This window comes from Arachis ipaensis, chromosome B9, assembly GCF_059453495.1.
Source record: "Arachis ipaensis isolate K30076 ecotype BB chromosome B9, ASM5945349v1, whole genome shotgun sequence".
In the NCBI taxonomy this organism is placed as follows: Eukaryota; Viridiplantae; Streptophyta; class Magnoliopsida; order Fabales; family Fabaceae; genus Arachis; species Arachis ipaensis.
Genome location: NC_142444.1, coordinates 125,851,490 through 125,861,607, shown reverse-complemented (window position 1 = coordinate 125,861,607; position 10,118 = coordinate 125,851,490). Strand labels below are relative to the sequence as shown.

The following is a 10,118-nucleotide window of genomic DNA, read 5'->3' as shown; positions in this document are numbered from 1 at the left end:
ATTGGGTTGCCTCCCAACAAGCGCTTCTTTAATGTCAATAGCTTGACGGTGAGCTCTCATGGAGCCTCACAGATGTTCAGAGCATTGTTGGAACCTCCAAACACCAAACTTAGAGTTTGAATGTGGGGGTTCAACACCAAACTTAGAGTTTGGTTGTGGTCTCCCAACACCAAACTTAGAGTTTGACTGTGGGGGCTTTGGTTGACTCTGCAGTGAGAGAAGCTTTTCATGCTTCCTCTCCATGGTTACAGAAGGAGATCCTTGAGTTTTAAACACAAGGTTGTCCTCATTCAGTTGAAGGACTAATTCTCCTCTGTCCACGTCAATAACAGCTCTTGCTGTGGCTAGGAAAGGTCTTCCAAGGATGATGGATTCGTCCTCATCCTTCCCAGTATCCAGGATTATGAAATCAGCAGGGATGTAAAGGCCTTCAACCTTTACTAGCACGTCCTCTACTTGTCCATAAGCTTGTTTTCTAGAGTTTTCTGCCATCTCTAATGAGATTCTGGCAGCTTGCACCTCAAAGATTCCCAGTTTCTCCATTACAGAGAGTGGCATGAGGTTTATCCCTGATCCAAGGTCACATAGAGCCTTCTCAAAGGTCATGGTGCCTATGGTACAAGGTATTAAGAACTTTCCAGGATCCTGTTTCTTCTGAGACAATCTCAGTTGATCCAGATCACTCAGTTCATTGGTGAGCAAGGGGGGTTCATCTTCCCAAGTCTCATTACCAAATAATTTGGCATTCAACTTCATGATTGCACCAAGGTACTTGGCAACTTGCTCTTCAGTAACATCCTCATTCTCTTTAGAAGAAGAATACTCATCAGAGCTCATGAAGGGCATAAGGAGGTTCAATGGAATCTCTATGGTCTCTAGATGAGCCTCAGATTCCTTCAGGTCCTCATTGAGGAACTCTTTATTGATCACTGAATGTCCCAGGAGGTCTTCCTCACTGGGATTCACGTCCTCTCCCTCCCTTGTAGGTTCGGCCATGATGGTTAAATCAATGGCCTTGCACTCTCTTTTTGGATTCTCTTTTGTATTGCTTGAGAGAGTACTAGGAGGGGTTTCAGTGACTCTTTTACTCAGCTGGACCACTTGTGCCTCCAAATTTCTAATGGAGGATCTTGTTTCATTCATGAAACTTAGAGTGGCCTTAGATAGATCAGAGACTATGTTTGCTAAGTTAGATGGATCCTGCTCAGAACTCTCTGTCTTTTGTTGAGTGGATGATGGAAAAGGCTTGCTATTGCTAAACCTGTTTCTTCCACCATTGTTAAAGCCTTGTTGAGGCTTTTGTTGATCCTTCCATGAGAGATTTGGGTGATTTCTTCATGAGGGATTATAGGTGTTTCCATAGGGTTCACCCATGTAATTCACCTCTGCTATTGCAGGGTTCTCAGGATCATAAGCTTCTTCTTCAGAAGATGCCTCTTGAGTACTGTTGGATGCAGCTTGCACTCCATTCAGACTCTGAGAAATCATATTAACTTGCTGAGTCAATATTTTGTTCTGAGCCAATATGGCATTCAGAGTATCAATTTCAAGAACTCCCTTCCTCATAGACGTCCCATTATTCACAGGATTCCTTTCAGAAGTGTACATGAACTGGTTATTTGCAACCATGTCAATGAGCTCTTGAGCTTCTGCAGGCGTTTTCTTTAGGTGAATAGATCCACCTGCAGAATGGTCCAATGACATCTTAGATAGTTCAGACAGACCATCATAGAAGATATCCAGGATGGTCCATTCTGAAAGCATGTCAGAAGGACACCTTTTGGTCAGTTCCTTGTATCTCTCCCAAGCTTCATAGAGGGATTCACCTTCCTTTTGTCTGAAGGTTTGAACATCTACTCTAAGCTTGCTAAGCTTTTGAGGAGGAAAGAACTTGGCTAAGAAAGCTGTGACCAGCTTATCCCAAGAGTTCAGGCTATCTTTAAGTTGAGAGTCCAACCATACTCTAGCTCTGTCTCTTACAGCAAACGGGAAAAGCATAAGCCTGTAGACCTCGGGATCAACCCCATTGGTCTTAACAGTATCACAGATCTACAAGAATTCAATTAAGAACTGAAAAGGATCTTCTAATGGAAGTCCATGAAACTTGCAATTCTGTTGCATCAGAGAAACTAATTGAGACTTAAGCTCAAAATTGTTTGCTCCAATGGCAGGGATTGAGATGCTTCTTCCATGTAAATTGGAATTTGGTGCAGTAAAGTCACCAAGCATCTTCCTTGCATTGTTATTATTTTCGGCCATGTCTCCTTCTTTTTCGAAAATTTTTGTCAGATTTTCTCCCGAGAGTTGTGCTTTGGCTTCCCTTAGTTTTCTCTTCAGAGTCCTTTCAGGTTCAGGATCAACTTCAATAAGAATGTTCTTATCCTTGTTCCTGCTCATATGAAAAAGAAGAAAACAGAGAAAATATAGAATCCTCTATGTCACAGAATAGAGATTCCTTTATGTGATTAGAAGAAGATAGGAATGTAAGAAGGAGAAGAGGAAAAATTTGAACATAGAAAGGAAGATGGGGTTCGAAATTTTTTTAGGTGGAAGAGAAGTGTTAGTAGATGAATAAATAAATAGAAGGAGATGAGAAAGAAAAGAATTCAAAAATTTAATAAAATAAAATAAGAATATGTTAAAATTAAATTGAAAATTCAAAAATTAAAATTAAAATTGAATTAAATTAAAATTAAAAACAATTAGTTAATTAAAATGAAATTTTGAAAAAGGAGGAAAGGGTTTTCAAAAATTAAAGGTAGAGAGTTAGTTAGGCAGTTTTGAAAAAGATAAGAATCAAATAAAAAGTTAAGTGGTTAATTGAAAAAGATTTGAAAATCAAATTTTGAAAAAGATGTGATTGAAATTTAAAAAGATGTGATTGAAACAAAAAGATAGGATTGGTTGAAAAAGATTTGAAAATTAAATTTTGAAAAGATAGGAAGTTAGAAAAGATTTTGAAATTAATTTTGAAAAAGATATGATTTAAACTTAATTTGAAAAAGATTTGAAAAAGAAATTTAAAAAGATTTGATTTTGAAAATTAAAGTTGATTACTTGACTAACAAGAAACAAAAAGATATGATTTAAAAATTAAATATTGAACCTTTCTTAAGAGGCAAGTAACAAACTTTTAAAATTTTTGAATCAATCACATTAATTGTTAGTAAAGATTTTGAAAGTTTAGAACAAAATAAGGAAAAGATTTTGAAAATCAATCATAAAGTTTTCGAAAATATGAAGGAAAAATTGAAAAAGATTTGATTTTTGAAAAAGATTTGAAAAAGATAGAATTTTTAAATTGAAAATTTGATTTGACTCATAAGAAATAACTAAATTTTAAAAAGTTTTGAAAAAGTCAACTCAAATTTTCGAAAATTTATGAGTGAAAAAGGGAAAGATATTTTTTTTATTTTTGAATTTTAATGATGAGTGAGAAAAACATAAAAAAGACTCAATGCATGAAAATTATGAATCAAAACAAGAAAAATATGCAAGAATACTTTGAATATCAAGATGAACACCAAGAACACTTTGAATGTCAAGATGAACACCAAGAACTTATTTTTGAAAAATTTTCAAGAAAAGAAAACATGCAAGACACCAAACTTAAAAATTTTTATTCTTTAGACATTAATGATTCAAGAATGCATATGAAAAACAAGAAAAGATATAAAACAAGAAAATATGAAGATCAAATAAGAAGACTGGCTAAGAACGACTTGAAGATCATGAAGAATGCAATGCATGAAATTTTCGAAAACAATTTTTTTAGAAAATTAAAAAGATGCAATTGACACCAAACTTAAAGCTCAAACAAGAAACACAAAATATTTTTTGGTTTTATGATTTTATTAATTTTTTTTATTTTTCGAAAATTAATTAGGAAAAATGAAAAAGAAGAAATTATTTTTTTGTATTTTTTGAAAATAAAAGAGTAAAAAAAAGGTTAAAATTAAAATAAAATTACCTAATCTGAGCAACAAGATGAACCGTCAGTTGTCCAAACTCGAACAATCCCCGGCAATGGCGCCAAGAACTTGGTGCGCAGAAATCGTGACGGTTTCATTCATTGGTAACGGCGCTGAAAACTTTATACGCATGTTCATAATCTTAATTCTTTGTCACAACTTCGCACAACTGACCAGCAAGTGCACTGGGTCGTCCAAGTAATAAACCTTACGTGAGTAAGGTTCGATCCCACGGAGATTGTCGGCTTGAAGCAAGCTATGGTCACCTTGTAAATCTCAATCAGGCGGATTCAAATGTATTAAGAGATTATAGTGTACTAAAAGATAATTAAAATAGGATAGAGATACTTATGGAATTCATTGGTGAGAGTTTCAGATAAGCGTATAGAGATGCTTTCGTTCCTTTGAACCTTTGTTTTCCTGTTGTCTTCATCCAATCATTCCTACTCCATTCCATGGTAAGCTGTATGTTGGGCATCACCGTTGTCAATGGTTACTTCCCGTCCTCTCAGTGAAAATGGTCCAAGATGCTCTGTCACAGCACGACTATTCATCTGTCGGTTCTCGATCATACTGGAATAGGATCCATTGATCCTTTTGCGTCTGTCATTACGCCCAGCACTCGCGAGTTTGAAGCTCGTCACAGCCATCCCTTCCCAGATCCTACTCGGAATATCACAGACAAGGTTTAGACTTTCCGGATCTCAGGAATGGCCATTCATGGGTTCTAACTTATACCACGAAGATTCTAATATCTCGGACTCGGTCCCCTGTATTAGATATCCAAGAGATACCCATTCAATCTAAGGTAGAACGGAAGTGGTTGTCAGGCACGCGTTCATAAGTTGGGAATGATGATGATTGTCACGATCATCACATTCACATTGAAGTGCGAATGAATATCTTATAAGCGGAATAAGTTTGTATTGAATAGAAAAACAGTAGTACTTTGCATTAATCCATGAGGAACAGCAGAGCTCCACACCTTAATCTATGGTGTGTAGAAACTCTACCGTTGAAAATACATAAGTGATAATGGTCCAGGCATGGCCGAATGGCCAGCCCCCATGAAAGTCTAAGATAGCATAAAACTAATCAAAGATGCTCTTACAAAGATAGTAAAAAGTCCTATTTATACTAAACTAGTTACTAGGGTTTACAGAAATGAGTAAATGATGCAGAAATCCACTTCCGGAGCCCACTTGGTGTGTGCTTGGACTGAGCATTGAGCTTTACACGTGTAGAGGTTTTTTCTTGGAGTTTAACGCCAGTTTGTAACCTGTTTCTGGCGTTTAACTCCACTTTGCAACCTGTTTCTGGCGTTTGACTCCAGAATGCAACATGGAACTGGCGTTCAACGCTAGTTTACGTCATCTATCCTTAATCAAAGTATGGACTATTATATATTTCTGGAAAGTCCTGGATGTCTACTTTCCAACGCAATTAAGAGCGCGCCATTTGGAGTTCTGTAGCTCCAGAAAATCCACTTTGAGTGCAGAGAGGTCAGAATCCAACAACATCTGCAGTCCTTCTTCAACTTCTGAATCTGATTTTTGCTCAAGTCCTTCAATTTCAGCCAGAAAATACCTGAAATCACAGAAAAATACACAAACTCATAGTAAAGTCCAGAAATGTGAATTTTAATTAAAAACTAATAAAAATATACTAAAAACTAACTAAATCATACTGAAAACTATGTAAAAACAATGCCAAAAATCGTATAAATTATCCGCTCATCAAGCATCACTGAAGAGGTTAGTAAATAAAATTTATTTTCTTCAAGATGAATTAGAATTGTTAGTAATATTAAGTCGCTTAGAATATTTCATTATAAGCGTTAGGTGAAATTTTTAAACTACAAATGGTAACGAGTTACAAGTCCCACGACACAGGAGCGGGATTCTCTAAAAAGCCAAGGTCACGGGTGGCCAAGAGGGCCCACTTGGAGACTTGGGATCTCAGCAGGAAATGCGAAGGTTGCTTAAAGTCGGCCGATAGGTGAAAGAGAATCAACTAGTTTAGTTCTGATATGTTAAAATAGTGATTTAGTAGTTTGTTAGAATTTTAAAACTACAACTGCAAGTTAGAGTAGTAATTATAAATAACTGTTAGTTAGAGTAGTGATTAGAGGTTCTGTTAGAATTTGTAATTAGTTTTAGATGTTAGATTAATTAGGGACTAGAATTTTTTAATTAGAATTTAATTTAAGTTAAAAGTGTTAGTGATAATAGTGATTTAGGATTGTAATATATTTTACATGAAATTTTTTTATTAGAATTTTTTGTTTAAGGTGATTTTAGATTTAACTAGCTTGGATTTATTTTTTGAATTTGTTGGGATATGCGTATTGTAAGATTATTTGTTTGGGTTTAAGATATTTTGTCTAAAAGGGCATGCATTATTTAATGTTTATTTAGTGAATTATTTTGTTAATTGCTATGGTTCTTAGAATTTTTTTTTATCGTTATACAGTCTATCCGATGTATCACTAGCATGAGGAGACAGTATAGTATGTCCTTAGACGATAGGATCATTCTGTACTTACAGATGACTAGCTTATACCATCTTGCGAGGCTCAACGACCATTGATTTAGGTTGAATGAGCTGCTAATCAGTACATTTGTGGAGAGATAACGTTCGGAGACGCATACCTTTCATATGTCATTCGGAGAGTGCATGATTACGTTACAAGATGTGGCATACTGCCTCCCGATCGATGAAGAGTACATCAGTGGATGTCTGACAAACTTTAAAAGGTACATTGAGAGGGGCAGACCTACATGGACTTGGTTCGAAGAGCTATTTAAATACGAGTATATTTATTTAAATTTAAAAATTTTAAAATAATAAGAGTTCTTTTATTTTTGATTTAAAAATAATACGAGTTCATTGATTTTTTAATTTAAAATTATCGATTTTAAATAGTTAATTTTTTTTAAAACCTAATAAACATAATTAATCATATGAGTACAATAATATGACTATGTTTATTTTATCAAATTAAATTAAATCATTAATCTAAATATATCTATTTAAATTTTAAACTAAAACTTTTATAATTTAAATTTTTAAATTATGTGAATTAAATAAAAAAAAATAAAAATATACCAATAGAATCCAAATTGTAAATAGGAGCAAGCTCGCCGCACCAATGGACGAACTTGTTAATTTTTTTTTAATTTTTATTTCATCGGGTACCTAATTACCCGAACCGAATCAATTCGTTTTTAATCAGTTTGATTTTGGATTCACACACAAAAATCGTAAAATTGAACCAATTGCAATTTAATTAGTTCGGTTCTCATTTTATCCTAAATTCGAACCAACTTGACCCGTGAACACTTTTAAATGCAGTGGGTGAACTTGCTCCAACTTAAAAAAAAAAAATTTAAAAAATAAATATGGAAAAAAATTTATTTTGAAAAGTATTTATTTTTTTAATTTATTTCAAAAAAATTTTCCATAAATACAAATATAAATTAAATATGTGAGATATCAGTGGCTTGGAGAATAAGAATTAGCAGTGTAGAGAGAGAAAGAGAGAAATTGAGAGATTCAGTGTGTATATTGATATATCTAGATTGATTAGAAGTGATTACAATTGGCTGTAGTACAAGTATTTATATCAAGGAATATAAGTGCAGAGTGTATGTTGGTTAGAAATTGTAACTGACTTGCTGAGTTGGCATAACTGATTCTAACAAAAAATCAGAAAGAAAAAGGGACTATCATCACCTACACTAACATACTCCCTTAAACTAAGGGCCTTCTAAAACTCTACTATCATTATCTACACTAACATGCCCCTTAAACAAAAGGTCTTCTAAGAATCTGCTTCAAACATCCTGAGTAAGTTTCTAGATTTGAAGAATGCTGCTGCTGGAAGAGGTTTGGTAAGTGTACCTGCAAGTTGGTCTTGTGCTGGAATTGTTGAACAAAGATTTCTTCTCTGGTGACAAGGTCTCTCACAAAGGACTGACTAAGAACAAAATGTTTTGACTTGTTATGCAGGATTGGGTTGGAAAAAAGGAGCACGACTCTTAAATTATCACAGTAAACTACAAGCTTGGTGGAGCAGGGTATTCTGATTTCAGTGAGCAAGTTCTACAGCCAAACGATTTTAGTCACTGCATTAGAAATGCCTCTAAATTCTGCTTTTATACTGCTCTTTGAAACTACAATTTTTTTTCTGCTTGCCCAAGACAGTAGATTGAGCCTGGATAGATTTCATACCCATTTGTAGATTTTCTATCATCAACATCACTTGTCTAATCTGAGTCACAAAAATCGTAAATTTTGAAATTTGTGAATTTTTTGAACCTTAAACCATGTTGAGTTGTGCCTGAGAGATACCTTAGAATCTGTTTCACTGCCTTCCAATGAGATTCAAGGGGTGGTGAAGAAACTGTGTAACTTTATTGACTAGTGCACAAAACTGACTCCACACGTTTTGCACAGATAGACCGGCAAGTATACCGGATCGTCTAAGTAATACCTCAGGTGAGTGAGGGTCGATCCCACGGATATTGTTGGTTTGAGCAAGCAGTGGATATCTTGCAGATCTTAGTCAAGCGGATAGAAAATATAGTTGTCACGAGAAAACACATAAAATAGATAAATAAATAAAACGTTACTAGATAGGTGTAAAATCAATAGTATGAGACTGGTTGAGGCTTCTGAGATGCTTCTTCCTTCTGGATCAACTTTTCTCACCATCTATTCCAACTTCTGATTGATTCATTCCATGGCAGGCTGTATATGATTAACGTCGGTCAGCGGTCATTAATCTCCTCTGCTTCAGATCAAAGGCCGGGTCAGCGGTCATTCAATCTGAACGGAGATGAAGCTCTAGCAGTCCATTCCCTTGGTGATCCTACTCAAAGCACCACAAACAAGGTCAAATCTTCCAAATCAAAGAATGCTGCTCCTTTGATTCTAGCCTATACCACAAAGGCCCTAATCGCCCCGACCTCGGCTGAACTGATATCTCGAGAAGTCCCCAACGAAGTCGTGGATTAGCCATCTAAGAGATGTATAATCAAGCTTGTGGTTCAATACTATCCCGTCAATGACTCGTAATAACCCATGTAGAATGAGGATGATTGTCACGGGTCATCCGATTTATAAGGTTGAAGAATGAAGATACATCTTAGAATAGAATCAAGCGTAGATTGAAGTAGAATAGTAATATTATTAATTCATAAGAATCAGCAGAGCTCCTAACCTTAATCTTAGGAGGTTAGTGACTCATACTGTACAGAAAGTAATATTCGAAAATAAGATATGCTGGAGAGAGAGAGAGAGAGAGAGAGAGAGATCCTAAACATGGTTAATCTTCTCCTATATATACTAATATGCTAACTAAGGATTACAGAAATAAGATAAACTAGTCTTGTAGTGCAAAAATCCACTTTTCGGACCCACTTGGTGAGTGTTTGGGCTGAGCTAAGGGGGTCTCCACATGGTAGGACTCCTTAGGAGCGTTGGACGCCAGCCTTGGGCTCCTGTTTGGGCGTTGGACGCCAGCTTCTCCCTTTTGGGCGTCCAACGCTAGGAAGAGGGTGGAGTGCTGGCATTGAACGTCAGTTTTACACCTTCATTTTCAGAGTAAAGTATAGAGTATTGTATATTTCTGGAAAGTCCTGGATGTCAGGTTTCCATAGCCGTTGAGAGCGCGCCATTTGGACTTCTGTAGCTCTAGAAAAGTGCCTTCGAGTGCACGGAGGTCAGATCTTGACAGCATCTGTAGTCCTTTCTCTGTCTCTGAATCAGACTTTTTTCAAAGCTCCTCAATTTCAGCCAGAAAAATACCTGAAATCATCATAAAACACACAAACTCAAAGTAGAATCCAAAAATATGAATTTTGTACCAAAACCTATGAAAACATAATAAAACTTGAATAAAACATAATGAAAACTATATGAAAATGATGCCAAAAAGCATAAAAATATCCGCTCATCATTGACTGAGAAAGAAATTTTGGACCTTGTGACTGTAGCATACTGCAAACTCCCAAAAATTGACCTATAAAGTGTAGGATCATTGAAGATATCATCCCTAAGGGCAGAAAGTTTGAGAGAGGAAATCATAGGGCTGGGTACTAGTTTGGCATTGCTCATTTCAACTCGTTTGAGAAGATCTTGAAT

The 10,118-nt window shown here is 35.6% G+C and overlaps 1 non-coding gene across 1 annotated transcript; it reads left to right on the top strand.

Moving 5' to 3' along the window:
* The first annotated feature begins 1,758 nt into the window (after nucleotides 1–1,758).
* Nucleotides 1,759–1,866, top strand: LOC148546226 (small nucleolar RNA R71). The gene has a single exon (XR_015902090.1). It is a non-coding gene; the product is annotated as a small nucleolar RNA R71 (small nucleolar RNA).
* The last annotated feature ends 8,252 nt before the right edge of the window (nucleotides 1,867–10,118 follow it).